This window comes from Schistocerca nitens, chromosome 6, assembly GCF_023898315.1.
Source record: "Schistocerca nitens isolate TAMUIC-IGC-003100 chromosome 6, iqSchNite1.1, whole genome shotgun sequence".
Classification (NCBI taxonomy): domain Eukaryota; kingdom Metazoa; phylum Arthropoda; class Insecta; order Orthoptera; family Acrididae; genus Schistocerca; species Schistocerca nitens.
In genome coordinates, this window is record NC_064619.1 from 554,967,324 (window position 1) to 554,991,885 (window position 24,562).

The following is a 24,562-nucleotide window of genomic DNA, read 5'->3' on the forward strand; positions in this document are numbered from 1 at the left end:
TGGGATCCATAATGCCTCCAATAGGCAACAAAGGGCCGATACTTGAACGTGAGAAGCATCTTTACACCATAGCGTTCCCACCACCATCCTTAACAGTAAGTACGTGGTTCCGGACATGGTTTCTTGCACCGACCGGTCTTCGAACATATCTAATCCCATCGGAAATGAAAATTACCTTTATCGCTCTGGAGCTCACGCGACCACTGTTGAGGTGTCCATTCCTTGTGCACTCTGCCAAACTCAAGCTGGGCTCACCTGTTCTTTGCTTCGGCGCAGGCCATAATGATTAGTCTCCCTGAGGATCTGTTTTATGGTACTGTTCCATATTTCCACATTGTGGAATTCACGCAGCTCTTTGTTATGTCAACAGGTGTCTTTTTTGGGTCGCCCTTTGAAATCCTTCATTTGCAGCTTATAAGCAGTTTTCACTACACATGGAAAAACAGCAGTACAAGACCGAAAGAAACTGCTGCAGCGGTGTCTGCTGTTCACGTAACCTCAGATGGCGTTCGCTGAAGAAGCAGACTTATCAGAAACTTTTCACCAGAGGCAACAAAATATCACGTTACGTGTGAGCATAAATGCTTAAAGGCTGCTTGCAAGTACTACTCCCATCGAAGCATGAAACATGAAACATGTTGCATTAGACAAAGTACAATTTTAAAGATGGTAGAGAGCAACATTGCACAAATAAATGGTTGCTGTTGTTGTTGTTGTGGTCTTCAGTCCTTAGACTGGTTTGATGCAGCTCTCCATGCTACTCTATCCTGTGCAAGCTTCTTCATCTCCCAGTACTTACTGCAACATACACCCGTCTGAATCTGCTTAGTGTATTCATCTCTTGGTCTCCCTCTACAATTTTTACCCTCCACGCTGTCCTCCAATGCTAAACTTGTGATCCCTTGATGCCTCAGAACATGTCCTACCAACCGGTCCCTTGTTCTTGTCAAGTTGTTCCACAAACTCCTCTTCTCCCCAATTCTATTTAATACCTCCTCATTAGTTATGTGATCTACCCATCTAATCTTCAGCATTCTTCTGAAGCACCACATTTCAAAAGCTTCTATTCTCTTCTTGTCCAAACTATTCATCGTCCATGTTTCACTTCCATACATGGCTACACTCCATATAAATACTTTCAGAAACGACTTCCGAACACTTAAATCTACACTCGATGGTAACAAATTTCTCTTCTTCAGAAACGCTTCCCTTGCCATTGCCAGTCTACATTTTATATCCTCTCTACTTCGACCATCGTCAGTTATTTTGCTCCCTAAATAGCAAAACTCCTTTACTACTTTAAGTGTCTCATTTCCTAATGTAATTCCCTCAGCATCACCCGAACTAGTTCAATTACATTCCATTATCCTCGTTTTGCTTTTGTTGATGTACATCTTACATCCTCCTTTCAAGACACTGTCCATACCGTTCAACTGCTCTTCCAAGTCCTTTGCTATCTCTGACAGAATTACAATGTCATCGGCGAACCTCAAAGTTTTTATTCCTTCTCCACGGATTTTAATACCTACTCCGAATTTTTTCTTTGTTTCCTTTACTGCTTGCTCAATATACAGATTGAATAACATCGGGGTGAGGCTACAACCCTGTCTCACTCCCTTCCCAACCACTGCTTCCCTTTCATGCCCCACGACTCTTACAACTGCCATCTGGTTTCTGTACAAATTATAAATAGCCTTTCGCTCCCTGTATTTTACCCCTGCCACCTTTAGAGTTTGAAAGAGAGTATTCCAGTCAACATTGTCAAAAGCTTTCTCTAAGTCTACAAATGCTAGAAACGTAGGTTTGCCTTTCCTTAATCTTTCTTCTATTATAAGTCGTAAGGTCAGTATTGCCCCACATGTTCCAATATTTCTACGTAATCCAAACTGATCTTCCCCGAGGTCGGCTTCTACCAATGTTTCCATTCGTCTGTAAAGTATTCGCGTTAGTATTTTGCAGCTGTGACTTATTAAAGTGATAGTTCGGTAATTTTCACATCTGTCAACACCTGCTTTTTGGTTACTTCGCTCTAAAGTACGTGGGCATGCTTCTTGTGGAGAAACTAGAAAGCGCTACACTATTTTTCTGTGAATAAATTAAAGTTATTTAGCAATTATAAACGAGTTTCGACTGGTAAGACACATACTGTGGTGTACTAAAGTGCAAGGGTGGCTGATTTAGCTCAATACATGGTTAACCAGCCCATTAAAGCACCCACACTCACATACTTCATATCACGTCAGTTACGCAACAAAGAACTGTTCTATTGCGCCCTTTAGTGTGTAAATGTCGGCGAACTCCATCTCTGATTTGGCACTTATAGTGTAAGAAAAATAATTACATCTCATCTGTATAGCACGCGATTGTAAGGAACGCAAAAATTGTTAAAGCTGTCGCTGTTGTAATAACGTTCATTGTATCACTCCCATTTTCTAGTCTATAAAGTGCGCTAATGCACACTGAAAAGTCCCACAACCAAACAGACACTACTCATTCCTCCCTTTCACAGCACCCCATATTTCTACGAAAAACCAAAAAATTACTTTTTCCCGTCTTTCCACCGGATTAATAATTTTCTCCACTTCTGAGATAGTATGAGTAAAAAGGTTTAAAATATATCTTGTCTTTCAAAACTGACTAATTTTCGCAGTTTTTAAGATGTACGTTGCCACACCCGCTTATGTACTATTTGAAAAGTCAATGAAAATAAAAACCAAACAAACCTTTTAAATCAAAATTTTCCTTGTAACATAAACAGAAACGATAAATCGTGTCTTTGGGTGCAGCAAACTTAGACTGCTGAGATCTGCATAACAGGATTTCTGTATCCTCCCCACATACTGTAAAGTTTTCATACGTTTCCTGCCACTATGAGTAATTCACCTGCACTGCACTGGAACAAAGAAGCATGAGTGCGCTGCACGAGTAGTGGACAAGATCCTTGACTTTTTGTTTAAGGTAGTCTGTATCATTAAGTCACATATTACACAGTTGGTGGAAATGTCTGTAATTTAGTAATGAGAGAACTTCGTAATTGTTTGTCGTCTTACGTTGTACGCTCTTTTTCGACAGTGATCAAAATTTAATCTTCAAAGAACGATTTTCTATAAGAAAAACTCTCCTTCACGACTCTTAATAAAGTTTTAAATATTTTACAGTGTGTGCATTGCACCTTACGCCAAACGTGCCGTGCGTACATTGCACCTTACGCCAAACGCAGAGACAGGATTTCTGACAAGCAAAGAAAAATTGACAGTAGATTTCTCTCTCTTTAAATTTGCTTTCGAGAACATCAGGAAACCACACACGAAACAGTACGCAGAATATGAGTTAAGTTACTTTTTTTAAGGACGGATCCTTATATTGCATTCGTGTGAGTAAACAGTACGAGGGCAGAATTTACATCCGTTGTGATAACAAAGCAGCTTAATTCAGAGCGAACAGTGTAGTTAATATTAAAGTTATTTCCTATCGTGTTGACCAGTAATTTATTTTATGGTTACATTGCTCTACGTGTTACGTAACTTTCAAAACTTCTTTCAGCATGGCGTTTCAGTTAAATACATTTCACTGAGTACACTATCAGTTTCTTTTGGGATTTAATTAGATTCACTTTGTTTACTTCAGTTTCAGCATTTCACTAAGATTAAAGTTTTGTTTCACGACACTGCACAGATGCGCGACTCAGATCCATGCATCAGTACTGCTGCTCAGCAGTAGAAGACTATATCTGCTCTCGCTCGCCCAAACCAAGATTATTCTTCGTATCACAACGTAGATGAATCTTTAATGGTACCCATTTAATAGCTCTTTACTACCAAATATTCAATGCACTTTTTCCAGATATTACCATTACCCTACCTCTAGCTAGAACAGTAAGTGAAGTGCATTACATTTCAATAAAATTTTGATCTATGTACGACTTTTGAACCATTTGTTGTCCTCAAGCTGAATGAACGTGCATATACTCTGGTTGTATTACATCATCACCAATATTCTGAGAGTGTCCATCTCATATGAAAGATCAATACAAAACAAGTTTTCAGTTTAATGTCGCCTTATATACCACCCGGCAATTACTCAAAGAAACTGAAGTCATTAAAGATTATCGCATATCTAGTGCCACAGTTAAATTTACTCTATTATTTATCGTTCCATAAACATCCCTTCATATCTTTTTGATAATCTGGAAAAGTACGTGTCTAAGGCGCCTCTTTTACAGATAAGGCTCATGTAAGGGAACAAGTACTTTTAATATCCGAATTCAGACGTAGAAAACAGGTATATCTCAAGAAGCTTATGGTTTGATGACTATTGAAATCTGTTAGAGTGGAAACACTATCTCAGTTGTAGAGTGGAAGAAGGGACTGATATTCACTGTTTAAGAAAATATTGTGGAATCTTCATGAAACGAATAATTGAAAGTATATAATATCTACACCGGGTGTACGAGTGGATACAAACAGTGCTCCTCTCACTTACAAGGTCTATTGCTTAACCATGAGCCATCTCAACGATCGTAAGCGTCGGTTCGAGAAGTTACATATCTCTTCCAGTAGATAGCCATTTTGTTGACAGAAGACGAAGATTAGGCATTATCTCTAGCTTTGATAAAAATTGATTATCGAAGTTCTGAATGAGACTCTTGGGTATATTCACTCACGTTCACTAACAAGAAACAGTTAAGTAATGACCGCTGGTATTGGTAATACCCAAAAATATGTCAGTCGCTTTAATAACATGTACTACCTTTTCTATTGTACACTGGGCAATCTGAATCTGGTTTTGGGGCGGGTTTATCTCTCTTTTATAGCTAAATGCCTGGATGTATTCCACTACCAACACTGGCACATTGAAAATGCTGAAAAAAGAATACACACCTAACAGAGTTTAGACGATACCCAGGCAGCTGATGACAACAACATTCCTCCTGTTAAGGTAAATGTTGGTTGTAGCGCTAGCGATAGCGTCCGACTATCGTTTTTGTTGCTGTGATCCTCAGCCCGAATACCGGTTTGATGCAGCTCTCCATGCCACTCTATAGTGTGTGAGTCTCTTCATCTCCAATAACTATCGCAACCTGTATCCTCCTGGATCTGCTTACTGCATTCATCTCTAGGTCTCCCTCTAAGATCTCTACCCTCCACAGTTCCCTCCAGTACTAAACTGATGATCCCTTACTGTCTCAGAATGTAACCTATCAACCGATCCGTCCTTTTTGTAAAGTTGCGCCTTGTCTCGCCATTTCTATTCAGTACCTCCTCATCCTTATGTGATCTAACCATCTATTCGTCAAGTTGCTTCTGTAGCACCATATTTCGACAGCTTCTATTCGCTTTTTGTCTAAACTTTATATCGTCTATGTTTTACTTCCATACCACTTTCCTGATAAATACTTTCAGACAGACTCCCTAAGCGTTAAATATATATCCTATGTTAATAAATTTCTCTCTTTCAAAAATGCTTTTCTTGTTATTACCAGTCTACATATTCTATTCTCTTTACTACAGACATCATCAGTTACAAAGAATTGTGCCGTCCGAACAGAGAAACTCAGTTGCTATTTTAAGTGCCTCATTTCCTAATTTAATTCACTCAGCATCACCTGATTTAATTCGACTACTTTCCATTATCCTTTCTTTTTCGTTATGTTCATCTTATATCCTGCTTTCAAAACAATGTTCCTTCTGTTCAACTGATCTTCCAAAGACTTTGTAGTCTCTGACAGAATTACAGTGTCATTGCCAAACATCAAACTTCTTAATTCTTCTCTCTGAACTTTTAATCCTGGTACCAACTCTCGTTTAGTTCCCTTTACTGCTTGTTCAGTGTATACTTGACAGCAAAAAAAGTGGGTCACTGGCGAATACAACCAACATAACGTAGCTGTATTGCAGGGCCTCTAAACACCAAAACCTTGTGGGGTACAGTCGTTTGACTACCCACAGTGGGTACCGCAAGAGACTACTAGAGACCAAAGGTCTTTATGGCAGTCAGTCTATGCGTTAACTAATATCGTCATACATATCATATTAGAAAACACGTTCTTAGCGGTGAGACACCCCATAACACTCATAAACTAACCTTAATTACAACAAGTGACATTCAAAATGTTCGGAGAAAACGGATTACTTTACATATATCGTATAGTAATCCTTAGTTAAAATTAAATACTTGAGACAATATATGGAGTTACAAAGCTGTACAGCAATTGGAAAAAAGTTTTTCGCTCTCGAAAAGGTTTTCCAACCACTTGCTGAACATCGCTCAACGGCGAGTGGCTCTGGAAACTGGATATTGGACCAACCGGTAAAGAAACGCGATTAATGGCAACAAGCACTCTACGGAAATCTCAACACTAACAGCGAATCACCAGTAATATCATTGTTCTCATAACACATCAACAGCTACGTGTACAGAAATTTGAACTTTAAATGACATGGCCAACGTCGTAGTTCTGAACCTGGATTCAAACCCAGCACCTATAGCCATTGCTAACTAAGCTAAGCTTTGTTTGTGCCTTATTGAGACCCGATCATTACGCATAAAGAGACGTGAAGTATAGACGTTTTCACCAGTATCAGTAATCTATTCAGATCCTGAAAATAAATGACGAAAATGTTTGTGCTGAAATGGGAATCCTGTCATAACAGTTACCTTCCTGGGAACTACCCCCAACGACGTTTAATATGGTGTCATTCACAAGGAACAAGGTATGCTCATGTTTAAAATTGAAATGCCATCATGTAAAGCTTGTGACAGGGTTGCGAACCCAGCACCTAATCGGATTGTTAACGAAGTACGTAAAATCAGAAGTTAAATATCAAAAGTTTTCACCAATAGCGAGATGTTTGAAGTTTAAATGACGAGAGAATTATTTTTGCCTGACTGGGATTCGAACCCAGCATCTAGCGCCGTCGTTTTCTAGCCAGGAACAGACGATAAATAGCTATTGATGGTTCACCAGTAGCGAGATGTGCGCATGTTTAGCTAGACATCAGGCGACGAAAAGTCCTGTGCTGAATGGAATTCAAATCCAGCGCACGTGGTCATGAAGACACTTTAACTATCAAATTCTTTTCCAAAATTGTTCAAATGGCTCTGAGCACTATGGGACTTAACATCTGTAGTCATCAATCCCCTAGAACTTAGAACTACTTAAACCTAACTAACCTAAGGACATCACACACGCCCATGCCCGAGGCAGGATTCGAACCTGCGACCGTAGCGGTCACGCGGTTCCAGACTGAAGCGCCACACCGGCCGGCAATCCTTTTCCAATAATAGCTAAGAGTGGCATGTTTGTACTTTCAATGATGTGATGGAAAATACTCTGGTGGCTAGAAGTTAAATCCACAACATATCGTCATTGGTGATCACAACAAACACAACGTCAAACCCAAATCCGTTTTCGCCAGTAGGATAGACAGGAATGTTTGAACTTGAAAAGATGTAAGGAAACCTTTGATCTTATAATGTTGTGATGTAAAGCTCATCATGTTGCTGTGAGTTGAAACGAACACGTTACAGCTGACAACGCACGAAGAGACGTTGAAAATGCGACTATTTTTCACTAGTACTTCGGAGTGCACATGCTAGGGCTTGAAATGAAATAATGAATATTTTGTGCTGATCAGGATTCGAAACCAGATAGGTGCCTTTCGAGGAGGCCTAGAAGAGTTTGCAATCTTGGGGAACACAGTGAAATCGAATTCGAATCCCACTCCAGCAGCACAGTTTTCAACGTCTCAGTTTCAAATAAAGTAAGAGCCTTGTGAGCTTAAATGGCCATTGGTTCATGTAATGAAATACGTTTTCTAGTTTACGACGGCTTATTGGTGACAGAGTCTCTGCCTTCCGGAGTTTCTCCATCTGTAACAGCTCAAACGAATACCGCTCTGCCCCAGTCGGCAGCGAAGGGATTTTATTTTTACTGAGGATATTGAAGTACGGAGCTTACTGGCGTTCTGCACTTGGCGTTACTAGGGGTGAAGGAGAGTTACTTGTGTGTGTTAAAAATCTACGCCTGACGTGAGATGTGAACCTACACGTTTTACACATCAATACAAGATTAATCCACCAGACCACAGAACCCCCTGCCAAGCACATAATTATAAAATGCGGGGTATTCATTTAGATGAAGATGCAGATGTCAAGGGACGGGTAACAGGAAGGAGGGCGGGATTTGGGAATGCAAAATATGAACATGAAAGGCTTGCAAAGCATTGCTTACTTAGATGTGTGCCACAGTTCGTTTTATCTTAGGACCGAGAATGGGTTATAGGGAATGGGAGATCAAAGAATACGGTTTCATAGGTGTTGAGAGGAATGATAGAAAGTAAAGACAGCAGCAATTAAAACAGAAAATTTAGCATCAATGGAAACCGCTAGATTTGTTTATAAAGTTGTGGAGGAATGGAATAGAAGGGCACTTGCAGCGAAAGTGTCAGAGAGAGAGAGTGTGAGAGAGAACAGAGGAGATATTAACAACGAGTAAACATAATATGAAATCATTTGCGTATTGTGTGGAGGACGGAGGGTGTATCCATGGATGGAGGGGAAGAGAGAGATGTATTTGAAATAACGAAAATTACTGTGACAGAGTCCATCTACGCTGAATAGTTTGTAAGTATCTAGACAGCGTATAAATGAAATCAAAATTGATTATTTAACAAACTGTATATTCAAAAGAAATCCACTTGAATTAAAAAGGCAACTCAAAGGAAAACTAACCCATATTGCATTTTTTCTGTTGCCACGCGATCTTCCACTAGCTCCCAATGAGGAAAAATGACGAAAAAGAAGACATAACAAAACATTTTAAAGACTCTAACATTTTATCCAGAATACATCATTATTTTGTACTTCTATCCTACGTTTTGGCATAGAATGCATAAGCCGTCGGACGTAACAGTCTGAAGAAGCATCTTCCTCCCAGGCTTCCAGGCCGCTGTCCCAAAGAGCGTCCGCAGTAGTTGGTTGGGTTCGTGGCCAGTTCTCAGTTAATGTTCTGGCGACCTCAGCCCATATGTTTTCCATGGGGTTCATATCAGCCACCCGTGGCGGCCAGTACATGACGTTGACGCCAATCGTGGACTTGTGAATGGGAGGATGGTCCTCTTGCAATGTGACGTCCCCTTCTGCGTACAGCATTCGCACTGACGAAAGCATCACATTTTCCAGTATGTGGGCATACTGCACGCTGTCCAGAGTTCCTTCTATTCTGTGAAGAATTCCCGCCCCCCTCGCAGAAATCCAACCCCAGCAGGTAACAGATAGCCAGCCACTTCTTCTCGTCGTGGTTACATATTCGCGTCAATGGCGAGTCCCTTGCGGCCTGTACACGATTCGTGGAACGTCGTTACTGGTGGAAAACACCTTGTCATCAGTGAAAATTACATTGTCCCATGACGCCCTCGGATGGATCTCCGCAAATGCTAGCCGGTATAAAACACTGTCTCTCTGAGCTCTTGCTCACGGCGGATCGTCGTGCATGCAGTCCAGCGTCCCTCAGCCTTCGGAATCGTGCCACTGGAGCCGGGGAAGTTGGTCGCCCGCCGCAACTGCTTCGCGTTCAGAAAGTGATTTTCACTGCTCCTAGACACTAGATCGCTGTCTTCCTGCTGTGAGCTCACTCTCTACCTGCCTGAGCCAGGAGCCCTGTTGGAGGTGCCTCTTCCTAGGCAGATCCTCCACCATCTCGCAGCAGTGGTTTGTGGTAGGCTATACTGTCTGCCAGCTTCTCTGATGCAACATCCTCCTTCTTCAATGAGAACGACGACTCTATCTCGAAGACCTCTCCCAGTGAGCCATTACGGCAGACAGCCTGATGTGTATTTCTGCTAGCCGCCCTTACACTGATGCCAGGAGAGGAGGTAAACATAACATATTTACATCAAACGGAGCGGCAGAGGCAGAGGCATGCGGCGTAGCCGTATTGGCTCGTCCCGGGCTGTTGGCCCACCAACGCCACCGCCAGCTCGCTCACTTCCGTCTCGCCTCAGCCAGCCTGGCTGGCCCGTAGCTCGCGAGCCGCGGCTAGTACAGACCCGGGCCGCATGGCTACGATTAACCCTTGAAGGATCAAAAGTTACACCTAACCTACCCAAGTCTGTAGTATAAACTAACGCAGCTACAGCTATTATGCTCTAACATATGCAGGCACACCAACAGTTGACGATTGATTCAAATTTTTGACGAACAATACGTTCAAAAATACATTCATTTTAAACATACCTACCACAAAATATTTCACCTAGCTAGCAATACCATGACGTAGGAAACTATTCTTTCTTGTAAGCGCTCTGCATTATATGTAGCCTTACGAAAACGTGTATTCAACCACGACAACTAAGAGGAATGTAAAAGTAAACAGGTTTGGCGGCAGCTTTTCCAAATAATAGTATATTCGTAGTATATAATACACGTTTTGTGCACTTATAACATGTACTCAGTGTCTCTGAAACAATACGTGCTGCATGACGGAAATTACTTTCTACTGAGGCACGTCATTTACATCTCAATGATACACGACTACTAGAAAACATTGCTCTTTACGGCAGTCAATCCACTTGTAAATTAACACCATGATATCGCAGATATTAGGCAACACGTTACTAGGGATGAGAAAGGCCTTAAGGTTTGCAACTAAACATGCTACTCCTAGCTACTAGTAAATAAGAATTTGATTATTAACATGTCTTCATAACCATGTGCCGTCCGGTGTGGCTGAGCGGTTCTAGGCGCTTCAGCCTGGAACCGCGTGACCGCTACGGTGCCAGGTTCGAATCCAGCCTCGGGCATGGATGTGTGTGATGTCCTTAGGTTAGTTAGGTTTAAATAGTTCTAAGTTCAAGGGGACTGATGACCTCAGATGTTAAGTCCCATAGTGCTCAGAGCCATTTTGATCCATAACCATATGTGCGGCATTCGACTCTCAGTCAGCATAGACGTTTGCGTCGTCTTATTTCTAGTTAAACGTGTGCACATCTCGCTGATGGTGGACCAACATTGGACATTTCTCGTCTGTTCCTGGTTAGACAAGGACGGCGGTAGGCGCCATGTTCGAATCCCGGTCAGGCAATACAACTTCAGTCGTCATTTAAGGTTCCAATCTCACTACTGGTGACAAACTGTGATATCTACATCTGATTTTACGTACTTATTCAACAATCCAATTAGGTGCTGGCTTCGCACCCTTGTCACCAGCATTACATGATGGCATTTCCATTTTAAACATGTGTATCCTTTGTTCCTTGACAATGCAACAATTTACACCGTCTTTCGAGGTTAATTACCAAGAAGGTAATTGTCATGTTACGGTTCCTGGATTCGTATAAACATTATCGTCATTTACATTCAAGTTGAGAATTGTTAACTGATACTGGTGCAAACGTCAATATTTGACGTCTCTTTCTGCCTAGTGATCGAGTCTCGATAAGGCACAAAGATTTGCTTGTTTAACAATGGCTATACGTTCTGGGTTTGCATCCGGATCCAGAACGAAGACGTTGGTCATCTCATTTAAAGTACACATTGTGTACAAGTAACTGTTGATGGGTAATGTGTACAGTAATACTTGTGACATTTCAAAAGCTATGGGACAACTAATTTTTTCACATAAATCGTTCAGTAATCCTTAGGCACAATTAAATATTTGAGACAGTATATGGATTTATAAAGTTGTATGGCAACTTGTGATTCGCTGTTAATGTTGGGATTTCCGTAGAGTGCTTGCAGCGGTTAATCACGTTTACTTTTAACTGCTTAGTATTACATAGTGTTTATGCGAAACCACTCCCCGTTGAACGACGTTCAGCATGTCTTGGGTAAACCTTTTAGACAGCAAAGAACTTGTTTCCAATTGCCATACAACTTTATAAATCCATATACTGTCTCAAATATTTAATTGTGCCTAAGGATTACTGAACGATTTATGTGAAAAAATTTGTTGTCCCATAGCTTTTGAAATGTCACTTATTGTAATTAAGTTTAGTTTACAAACTTTAAGGACTGTCTGATCTCTTCTGTACTATCGTGGTGTTACTTTACATCTGGGCGGACTGTCATAAACACCAGTGATCTCTAGTAGTCTCTAGCTGTACCTATTGTGTATCTTACAACGACTGTACTGTGGAGGGTTGCGACGATGTGTAACACAGATATGCTTTGTTGGTTGCATACATTCAGGTGCAGCCTACACGTTGGAATTCAGGCGTGACCCACTTTATTTGCTGTCGAGTGTACATATTGAGCAACACCACGGGTGCACCTTTTCTCTTATTACTGACGCCTGGTTTCTGTACAAGCTGCAAACAGCCTTTCACTCACTATATTTTTTTCCCTGCTGCTTTAAAAATTTCAAAGGGATTATTCCACTCAACATTGTCAAAAGCACTCTTTAAGTCAAAAAATTCTGTAAACTTTGGTTTGCCTTTTCTTCACTTACCTTATAAGTCAGATGGTCAGCTAACCTCACGTGTTCCTACATTCCTCCGGAATACAAACTGATCTTTACCGAGGTCAGCTTAACCAGTTTTTCATTTCATCCGTAAAGAGTTCGTGTAAGCATTTTGCAACCATGTCTTATTACACTGAAATTTCAGTAATTTTCAGCACCTACTTTCTTTGGAACGGAAGTTATTACAATATTCTGGCTGCCTGAGGGTATTTCGCCTGTCTTTTGCGTCTTCAATACTACATGGAAAACTTTTGTCGTGGCTGATTCTCCCAAGGGTATCAGCAAGTCTAAGAGACCATCGTCTACTCCTGGGGCCTTGCTTTGACTTAGCTCTTTCAGAGCTCTGTCAAATCTTCTCTCAATGTCATATCTACCATCGCATCTTCGTCTACGACCAATTCCCTGTATATAACATTGCCTTCAACTTTATCCACCTAGTACAGCCCTCTATATACGACTTCCAGCCTTTCAATTCCCTGTATATAACATTGCCTTCAACTTTATCCACCTAGTACAGCCCTCTATATACGACTTCCAGCTTTCAGCTTTCCCTTCTTTGCTTAGGGTTGTGTCGCATCTGAGCTCTTGATATTCGTACAGCTGCTCCTGTTTCCCCCAGGCATCTTTATTTTTCCTGTAGGCGGTACTATCTTTACCCTAGTGAAAGAAGCTTCTAAATTCTTATATTTGAACTCTAGCCATTCCGGTTTAGGCATTTTTAATTCCCTGTCAATTTGATTATTGAAACGTTTGTGTTCGCCTTCGCCTTTTTCTATTGTTGCATTTTTATATTTTCTTCTTTCATCAATTAAATTCAATATCTCTTGTGTTACCCAAGGATTGCTACTAGGCTTGTATTTCTACTTATTTGATTCTCTGCAGCCTTCGCTATTTCACCTTCATCTCTTAAAGCTACCCATTAGTTTTCTACCATATATCTTTCCCCAGTTTTAGTCAACCGTTGCCTAAACTCTTAGCAAAATGTGGTTCTTTCAACTTATCCGGGCTCCTTAACTTCCTACTTTTTTCAATTTCTTCAGTTTTAATCAACAGTTCATGACCAATAAATTGTGATCATAGTCCACATCTGCCCCTGTCAAAGTTTTACAATTTAAAACGTGGTTTCTAAGGTTCTCTCCTACTATTATACAATATGTCTTGAAACCTCCCGATGCCTCTAGATCTCTTCCTCACATACAACCCTCTTTTGTGATTCTTAAACCAAGTGTTAGCGAATATTAAATTACGCTTTGTGCAAAGCTCTACAGGATGGTTTCCTCTTTCACTCCTTTCCCACAGTCCATATTCATCTACTATTTTTCCGTCCCTTTTGTTTCCTACTTTCGAATTCCATTCTCTCATCACTTTAAAATTTTCGCCTGTCTTAACTATATAAAGAATTTATTTTATCTTGTGATACATATCTTCAATCTCTTCATCAACTGCGGAGCTAATTGGTATTTAAACTGTTTTGGGTATGGACTTCGAGTCTATCTTGGCTCCAATAATACGTTCACTATGCTGAATATAGTAGCTTACCAGCATCCCTATTCTCTTATTCGTTATTAAACCTGTCCTTCATCACCCATATTTGATTTTGTATTAAAAACTCTGTATTCGCCAGACCAGAAGCTCTGTTCCTCTTGCCACCGAACTTCCCTAATTCATACTATGTCTAAGTTCACTGGATCCCTTTCCCTTTTTAAATTTTTAAACTATATACCCGATTAATGGCTGTAACATTTCACGCTCCCACCTGTAGAATGCCAGTTTCATTTATTCTGATGACGATATCCCTCTAAGTAGTCCCCACTTGGAGATCCGAAAGGGGGATTATTTTACCTACGGAATATTTTACCGAAGAGGACGCCATCATCTTTTATCCATTGACTAGAGCTGCATGCCTCATGAAAAGTTACTACTGTTGTTCCCCCTTGCTTTCAGCCATTCACAGTACCACCACTGCAAGGCCGTTTGGCGATGTTAAAAAGTCAGTTCAGTCAGTCATCCAGACTATTATCCTCGCAAGTATTGAAAAGGCTGCTGCCCCACTTCAGGAACACCGGTTTCTCTGGTCTCTAAACAGATACCCCTCTGAAACTTCCTGGCAGATTAAAACTGTGTGCCGGACCGAGACTCGAACTCGGTCCGTCACACAGTTTTAATCTGCCAGGAAGTTTCATATCAGCGCACACTCCGCTGCAGAGTGAAAATCTCATTCTACTGTAGATACCCCTCTGTTGTAGTTACGGCTATCTGTATCGCTGAGGTACCCAAGCCACCACATCGACGGCAATGTCCATTGCTCATGGGCAGTGGTGGAGGTACCCGATAGGGAGTACAGTATCAAAGTAAAATGGTTTGGCAATCTTCAGAGGACGAACCCTACCTTTTTCCATTCTGTGCTCGGAGGGAGAAACCTTAGTTACACATATCTCTACATTTACTCTGTTGTTATTGACATTACTGATGTTCACAATAAACGAAGAAACATTTGTTGTCCAAATTATTCGCCTTTTTCACATCTTTCTTCGATGTATTTGGCTTTTCCTATCACATTTTTTTAAAGAGTAGACTGGTATGGCCGATTCACTTAGGTCGACAATGCATAAATAATTAATATATATTTCAATACAACATTCATTTTAAGCATAGAGTCTCTAGCTCCATTGAAGATTCAGCAGGTGCCAGTTAAAATGAACGTACAGTGATTGTAAAGAAAATACCTAAGTCACCGACGTTTATCACAGCCTATCAGAATCTCTGAATGTTAATAGATGACTTACGTGCCGGTAATCACCTGTTTAACAATATAATGGTTGTAACTGTATGAAAGATTTTGTCAGACCCATATTGAGCCAGCGACAATGTATGATCTGTTTCTCTTTGCTTCAGTCAGTGTTTGAATAGAATTTTTTTCTATCTCTTGTACAATTTGGTCACATAGGTTCTCTGAGATTTACTTCTCATTACCGGAAAATGAATACACAGGAATTAGTTAGTGCTCTTTGTACTACAGTACAAAGAAAAGGAGATCGTTCGTCCTTCAAAAAGCATGGATAGATGGTTAGACTTCGCAACTATAAAATGATCACGTACAGATATTCTTTGATTAATAATAAAGTATTCCCAGCGACCATAAAGTATTTCCTAACTCTCTTAACGTTTGAACTTTCTGTGTTACTACAGTAATTGTGCTCTGCTATATGGTGTTTCACGAGTTATAAAAGTACATTGAAGACGAAGCCAGTAGTCACCCATGAAAGTGAAAATTACATTGAAAATCCAATTTTATGGAACCGCACCACGAAACGTACATATCGCGGTGGCTGGTTTTCTAAACTATGGAATGATAATCATGAAAATATCAAATTCAATTGAAATCATGCGTGGATTGAGCACAGAAGGAAAAAAAAAGAGAAAAAGGGGATCTACTAATAACTTCTTTGTGTGAATTCTCTCTGTAAAGTAGGATAGACGGCAATGTGTGACAGGTCTGATGACAGAGTGCGTTTCGGAGCACACCGCTGAGGGCACAGTTATGAATGTGGGGCTGAGCAGCATAAGAGTCCTGCGCGCTCCCATGATCACCCGCTGACATTGTCAGTAACGATTGCATACAGAATGACATTTTTACACTGCAGTGGAATTTGCATTGTTATGAAGCTTCCTGGCAGATTAATACTGAGTGCCGACCCAAGACTCGAACTCGGGATATTTGCCTTCCACACGCAAGTTCTCTACCGACTGAGCTACCCATGAGCTACTCGAAATCCTTCCTCACAGCCAGTACTTCGTCTTCTACCTTTCGAACTACGACGATCGGTTGCGAGTCGAGCTTGGTAGCTCTGTCGGTAGAGCACTTGCCAATGAAAGACAAAGGTCCCGAGTTCGAGCCTTGGCCGGGCACAGTTTCAATCTGCCAGGACGGTTGCATAGCTCAAGCGATCAGCGAGAGTAGACCACCTCTCAAATGATCTCGCTATCGACGGGCGTAAACCTAATCTTCCTTCCTCCCTTCGAAAGTGAACCGTGCATCAATAATAATTTATCCTGGTCAGATGGACTAGCTTTGGTGAACTACGTGAACATGACTTCTCACCAGCTGCATCCCTTTGTGCTTCATGCCTTCCCCGACGATTGCTCAATTTTCCAGCAGGATAACTGGCCATGATACGACAAGAATTATGTTACAGTGGCTTAAGGAGCATGACACAGAACTCACTTTTATAATTTCGTCACCAAATTCGCCTGATGTGACCCCAATAAAACGCATCTGGAACACTTCTGGAATCACAATCCGCCGGTCCCTAATTAGCGGGAATTACGTGTAGAGTGCCCATGTGGGTTTTTTTAGGTTAGAGACTTCCCTCCTAGGCCCGACAAGATGCATCCTGAGACCCGGCAAGGTAGTAGTAGGCAACACGCAATAGGGAATAACAATATTAATGTGGTAATGGTAAACTGCAGGAGCGTCTATAGAAAGGTCCCAGAATGGCTCTCATTAATAAACGGTCACAATGCCCACATAGTACTAGGGACAGAAAGTTGGCTGAAACCAGATGTAAACCGTAACGAAATTCTAAACTCAGATTGGAATGTATACCGCAGAGACAGGCTGGACAGTGAAAGGGGAGGCGTGTTTATAGAGATAAAAAGTGCAATTGTATCGAAGGAAATTGACGGAGATCCAAAATGTGAAATAATTTGGGTGAAGGTCACGGTTAAAGCAGGCTCAAACATGGTAATTGGATGTCTCTATAGGCCCCCTGGCTCAGCAGCTGTTGTGGCAGAGCATTTGAAGGAAAATTTGGAAAATATTTCGAGTTGATTTCCCCGCCACGTTATAGATCTGGGTGGAGATTTTAATTTACCGGATATAGACTGGGAGACTCAAACGTTTATAACGGATGGCAGGGACAAAGAATCCAGTGAAATGTTTGGAAGTGCTTTATATGAAAACTACCTTGAGCAGTTAAACAGAGAACCGACTCGTGGCGATAGCATGTTAGACCTTCTGGTGACAAACAGACCTGAACTATTTGAAACAGTTAACGCAGAACATGGAATCAGCGATCATAAAGCGGTTACTGCATCGATGATTTCAGCCGTAAATAGAAATATTAAAAAATGTAGGAAGATTTTTCTGTTCAGCAAAAGTGACAAAAAGCTGATTTCAGAGTACTTGATGGCTCAACACAGTTTTGTCTCAAGTACAGATAATGTTGAGGATCAGTGGACAAAGTTCAAAACCATCGTACAATACGCATTAGATGAGTATGTGCCAAGCAAGATTGTAAGAGACGGAAAAGAACCACCGTGGTACAACAGCCGAGTTAGAAAACTCCTGCGGAAGCAAAGGGAACTTCACAGCAAACATAAATATAGGCAAAGTCCTGCAGACCAACAAAAGTTATGCGAAGCGAAATGTAGTGTGAGGAGGGCTATGCGAGAGGCGTTCACTGAATTCGAAAGTAAAGTTCTATGTAGTGACTTGGCAGAAAATCCTATGAAGTTTTGGTCTTATGTCAAAGCGGTAGGTGGATCAAACCAAATGTCCAGACAGTCTGTGACCAAAATGGTACTGAAACAGAGGATGACAGACTAAAGGCCGAAATACTAAATGTCTTTTTCCAAAGCTGTTTCACAGAGGAAGACTGCACCGTAGTTCCTTCTCTAGATTGTCGCACAGATGCCAAATGGTAGATATCGAAATAGACGACAGAGGGATGGAGAAACAATTAAAATTGCTCAAAAGAAGAAAGGCTGCTGGACGTGATGGGATACCAGTTCGATTTTACACAGCGTACGCGAAGGAACTTGCTCCCTTTCTTGCAGCTGTGTACCGAAGGTCTCTAGAAGAGCGTAGTGTTTTGAAGGATTGGAAAAGGGCACAGGTCATCCCCGTTTTCAAGAAGGGACGTCGAACAGATGTGCAGAACTATAGATCTATATCTCTAACGTCGATCAGTTGTAGAATTTTGGAACAAGTATTGTGTTCGAGTATAATGACTTTTCTGGAGACTAGAAATCTACTCTGTAGGAATCAGCATGGGTTTCGAAAAAGAAGATCGTGTGAAACCCAGCTCACGCTATTCGTCCACGAGACTCAGAGGGCCATAGACACGGGTTCCCAGGTAGATGCCGTGTTTCTTGACTTCCACAAGGTGTTCGTACAGTTCCCCACAGTCGTTTATTGAACAAAGTAAGAGCATATCGACTATCAGACCAATTGTGTGATTGGATTGATGAGTTCCTAGATAACAGAACGCAGCATATCATTCTCAATGGAGAGAAGTCTTCCGAAGTAAGACTGATTTCAGGTGGGCCGCAGGGGAGTGTCGTAGGACCGCTGCTATTCACAATATACATAATTGACCTTGTGGATAACATCAGAAGTTCACTGAGGCTTTTTGCGGATGATGCTGTGGTATATCGAGAGGTTGTAACAATGGAAAATTGTACTGAAATGCAGGAGGATCTGCAGCGAATTGACGCATGGTGCAGCGAATGGCAATTGAATCTCAATGTAGTCAAGTGTAATGTGCTTCGAATACATAGAAAGAAAGATCCCTTATCATTTAGCTACAATATAGCAGGTCTGCAACTGTTAATTCCATAAATTATCTGGGAGTACGCATTAGGAGTGATTTAAAATGGAATGATCATATAAAGTTGATCGTCGGTAAAGCAGATGCCAGACTAAGTTTCATTGGAAGAATCCTAAGGAAATGCAGTCCGAAAACAAAGGAAGTAGGTTACAGTACGCTTGTTCGCCCACTGCTTGAATATTGCTCACCTGTGTGATAGAAGAGATAGAGAAGATCCAACGGAGAGGAGCGCGCTTCGTTAAAGGATCATTTAGTAATCGCGAAAGCGTTACGGAGATGAAAGATGACTCTAGTGGAAGACTCTGCAGGAGAGACGCTCAGTAGCTCGGTACGGACTTTAGTTGAAGTTTCGAGAACATACTTTCACCGATGAGTCAAGCAGTATATTGCTCCCTCCTACGTATATCTCGCGAAGAGAGCATGAGGATAAAATCAGAGAGATTAGAGCCCACACAGAGGCATACCGACAAACCTTCTTTTTAAGAACAACAGGAGATTGGAATAGAAGGGAGAACCGATAGAGGTACTCAGGGTACCCTCCACCACACACCGTCAGGTGGCTTGCCGAGTATGGATGTAGATGTAGATCTAGACGTAGATTTTCATGAACTGTGTGTAGATACCTTGTATCACCTACTATAAACGTGTCGACTTCACCCCATGCAGAAACTCTGGTGTTTGGCGTTCGAGAGGTAGAGAAACACACTATTAAACTGGTACTCATGACTGTCGGACAGGAACCTGTTCTTTTAAGAAAAATGAGAAAAACAAATTTACCAATTATGTACACTGTGTTTTGATGGAAGTAAAAGCAGATAATATAAAATAACTAAAACGTAATCGTCGCACAGTTCTTTCCATACTCCAAAACATGCGAAAAAATTTTTCATTGCCGCCGGGTGGTTTCCTTTCGGATATTTCCATTTTACAGCGTGCCGTAAGTTTGACAGATACGTGTCCACGGCGGTAGTAATTGCATCACCACCAGTAATTACAACAAGGTGACCTTTTATTGAGTGGCGTGATTTATACGGCATTGCCTGATGGTAATGTTCCAAACAAATCAATCAAATACTTTATCTGAAGGCCATCTGATGCGCTTTCTCATGATATATCTCCTTATCTGTTCACGATAAAAAGTCATTAACTTGTCTCTACTGATCTCTTACGAATATAAATGCTCCTTAAGAGTTCTAAAGATAAAAAACGATATGGTATGCTCCAAAAGCTCCTATGTTCTGAAGAATCCAAAATGTACTAAGTGCAAAACTCTAATGTAGTGTTGTTACTTGCAGATATCCCATTTCGAGAACCAAATTCTACAAAATTCGTTGATTACCCTCTCATGTAGTCATCTGAGGCCATCTTTCTCCTGTATCTCGTGTGTAATGTACTCAAAGTATTGATTACGTGCCTAGCATTGTTCTTTAACGTTCACTTACGACTTGTGATGACCACTCACATGGAGCTACGGCAAGTCGAATTCATTGCAAGCACAGTAATAATCTTGCCGGCGTAATAATCCACAATCGCGTGTCATTTTGCTGTATGTGATTTCCCTCAGTTTTTTTGTGCTTTTTCGAAAGGGTCGGTGCTGGGGCCACTGCTGTTTCTTATTTATATAAATGATATGCCTTCTAGTATTACAGGTGATTCAAAAATATTTCTGTTTGCTGATGACACCACCTTGGTAGTGAAGGATCTTGTGTGTAATATTGAAACATTATCAAATAATGTAGTTCATGATATAAGTTCGTGGCTTGTGGAAAATAATTTGATACTAAATCACAGTAAGACTCAGTTTTTACAGTTTCTAACTCACAATTCAACAAGAACTGACATTTTAATCAGACAGAATGGGCATGTTATAAGCGAGACGGAACAGTTCAAGTTCCTAGGCGTATGGATAGATAGTAAGCTGTTGTGGAAAGCCCATGTTCAGGATCTTGTTCAGAAACTAAATGCCGCTTTATTTACCATTAGAACAGTATCTGAAATAAGTGACATTTCAACACGAAAAGTAGTATACTTCGCATATTTTCATACGCTTATGTCATATGGTATTATTTTTTGGGGTAATTCTTCTGATTCAAAAAGGGTATTTTTGGCTCAAAAACGGGCTGTTCGAGCTATGTATGGTGTAAGTTCAAAAACCTCTTGTCGACCCCTATTCAATAGTCTGGGAATTTTGACATTGCCCTCACAGTATGTATTTTCTTTAATGTCGTTTGTTGTTAGCAATATTAGCTTATTCCCAAGAGTTAGCAGCTTTCACTCAGTTAATACTAGGCAGAAATCAAATCTGCATGTGGAATGCACTTCCTTGACTCTTGTGCAGAAAGGAGTGCAGTATTCTGCTGCATCCATTTTCAATAAGCTACCACAAGAACTCAAAAACCTTAGCAGCAGCCCAAACACTTTTAAGTCTAACCTGAAGAGTTTCCTCATGGCTCACTCCTTCTATTCTGTCGAGGAGCTCCTGGAAGAGCTAAAAAATTAAGCAAATTCCAGTGTTACATTCTTGATTTTCTTTATTTAAACTAACGACTTGTCGCCTGAATATGTTTCTTATATTTCATTTCATCTGTTTCTACAATCGTGTTATAATTTCATGTATTGACTCGTTCCATGACCATGGAGACTTCTCCTAAATGTGGTCCCACAGAACAATAAATAAATAAATAAATAAATAATAAATAACACCGCCGCTGAGAAGCGTCATATTCCCAGGAGCATCACGAAAGGAATTTTGTGGTAGTCTGCTTTTAGTTATGCCATCTTTTCTCCTCGAACATTAAAAAGGTATCTCAATGTGCGTAACAACATGATAAATCATAATGTGCACAACAATGCAATCGCTAAGGTCTCTGTCTTTCGGATGACGATATTTACTGCCAATAACATTTTTCGTAGCGTCCACACCCAAGTGTTCCAGGCAGTGTGACTCAACGAGACGTTAAAACCTATCTTCCCTCAGTTATTTGGTGGCCATTTTGAATTTTCTCTTGCTCTGTAAACTTACAACAACGACAACTGATGATGTAGGAATTAGAGAAATGAGCTGAAGTCGCCCAACGTTAAAGTTTTTCGTAAAGCGTTTGGCCGTTTCTTTACAAGCTATTTATGTAAAGAGCCTGCACCAGGTCCGGAAGACGAATATGACAAATGCCAAATGCAAAAACTACATGGCCTCTCATATGCCAGTTATTTACTAGGTTGTCCACATTTCGTAATCTGAGAACAAAATTCTCAAAGCATAGTCTGCGTCGAAGAGTATGAGGTGAAAATCAAAGTTAGCAGACGCAGGGTTTCTCATTAGTGTTTTAAGCTGAATATGGAATACGTGAAGTACCTGTATGGAGAAAAATGATACAAGGGGGCGCAAAATAGATGTTAGGTACCTTTTGTCTAGTACGACGTAATAAGGTGTGACAAATTTTTGTTATCATATTTATGCTATAGCAGGAGGAAAATTTAATACCGAAAGTTTCTGAAAGTTCTGTAGCAATGAGTGTGTAGAACGTTGAATAAATTCCGTTATGACTTTCTGAAGAACATCGTTTTCAGCTACACGAATCTCTCTCGACTAAGATCCTAGAGTGTTGTAGAAACTCTTTGACGACACTGTCCTTCACGTAATTCCATAATGAATGCTCACGTGGATTGAAACCGTGCCATTCCACGCGGTTTTCAATTAATACTAAGCTCGTCCGATGCCTGAATGACGTCTAAAAAAAGGGAAAACGTCGGCAGTACGGTGTGGAAGTGCTCCATCCTGTACTAGCAGATTCAGAGCGTTCGGCGGCGTCGTGCATTCGGTGCCAATTCGCGTTCCAGGACTTGTCTGTATTTGTCTTATTTGGCAGGTTCTTTAATTGGCCCCGTAATGCATTGGTCACAGATTGCGCACCAAATAGTGACTTTGTGTATGATTCTCAGCAGCAGCTTGACCGTATGGGTTCACAGAACCGCTGTTCCAGTGTTAGTTTTCTATTAAGAAATTTGTATTGAGGTAGTGAGAGAGCTACAAAATTTTCGTAGATACAATAAAATACTGTTACAAGGAGAATCATTTACGGCACGAAATTTTATCTCAGCGGCCAAATACTTTCAGAGACGTATTTTGCACCGTCCTGTATTATTTTTCTCGTGACACACATCCCATCGTCACTTTGGCACTGATGAATGTAAGTGTACAACGAAATTTCAATAATAACCGGCTGCCGCTTGTGAGTACTACACTGATTTATTTCTAACGGTCTCTGTTTCCCTGAAGGCGATGTCTGCATTCGGTACATTCCAGTAATATTATATACCTGAGTCTGTTTCAGGGGTTGTCGAAAGTGATAGTCGTCAGTTTTCTAGACATATTCAGTACTGCAATATTCTTAATGTTTCTTTAATTGTGGTGATTATTGCAATTTAACGAAACAACGCGTTCTTCAATTTCCTCACAAACAGATAAGACATGCATGGTATTCCAAGTAAATAAACTGAAATGAACCAGTAGAGCGTGTTTTGTAACCATCAGAGAGGATTTGCCAGAGGGTGGAGCTGTCGCCAGGCTGTTAGGCCACAGGTAGGACTGCCTTGGACAGCAACTGAGCCTTACCAGAGCTCTGGGATGGGAGTAATGACCTTTGGAGCATCGCTGACGATGAACGAGGCAAGGATGGCAAATTTCGCAGCCTGTGGAATATGTGCCCACGGCCGATAACTCCGTAATGAAGTAGTAAATTGTAGGAAAATCCCACGAGAAAATCGCATACAGCACAAAGATCACGGAAGTGAGATGCTTGCATTACGAACTGAAAGACAAACGTGATACGAATTAGGGATATTACTTTGGCATAGTTATGAGAAAATCATTATTTAACTTCTCCAAAACTAATAATTAAGTAGTAAATGCAGTGAGCTATAAATGCAATCAAGATGTGAAACAATAGCTGAGGCAATCAGCTATAATCACCGATCTTCTTGCATCGATAACTAATACATGTTCTTAACTATAGCACACTAGCTGAAACGGCGTTGCCGACGAATGTATTTATTTCATTTCTATTAGCCCATCTCCTCCTTCCATCTCTCTTTGTCCACCTCCTCTATCCTCTTCTCTCTTCATCTCCTTCTCGCCCCTCACTCTGTCCACCTCCTCCACCGCCTCAATGTGTATCTCCTCCTGTCTCTCACTTTGACTATCTGCTCCCCCTGTATCTATCTTCTCTTTCCCCCTTCCATCTTCTCCTAACTTCCTTTATCTCCTTCTCCCCACTCTCTTTTAGTCTCCTCTTCCCCCTGTCCTTATCCGTCACCTCTTCATCCACTTCTCTCTGTAAATTCCTCCTACCCCTCTCTCTCCGTTCATCTTCAGTTCACTTCCTTTGCTTATTTCCTCCTTCCCATTTCTCTGCCCAATTCGTCCTCCACCCTCTCTCAGTACATCTCTTCCTCACATCTCTTTCTGTCCATCTCCTCCTCTCTCTTTCTTTTT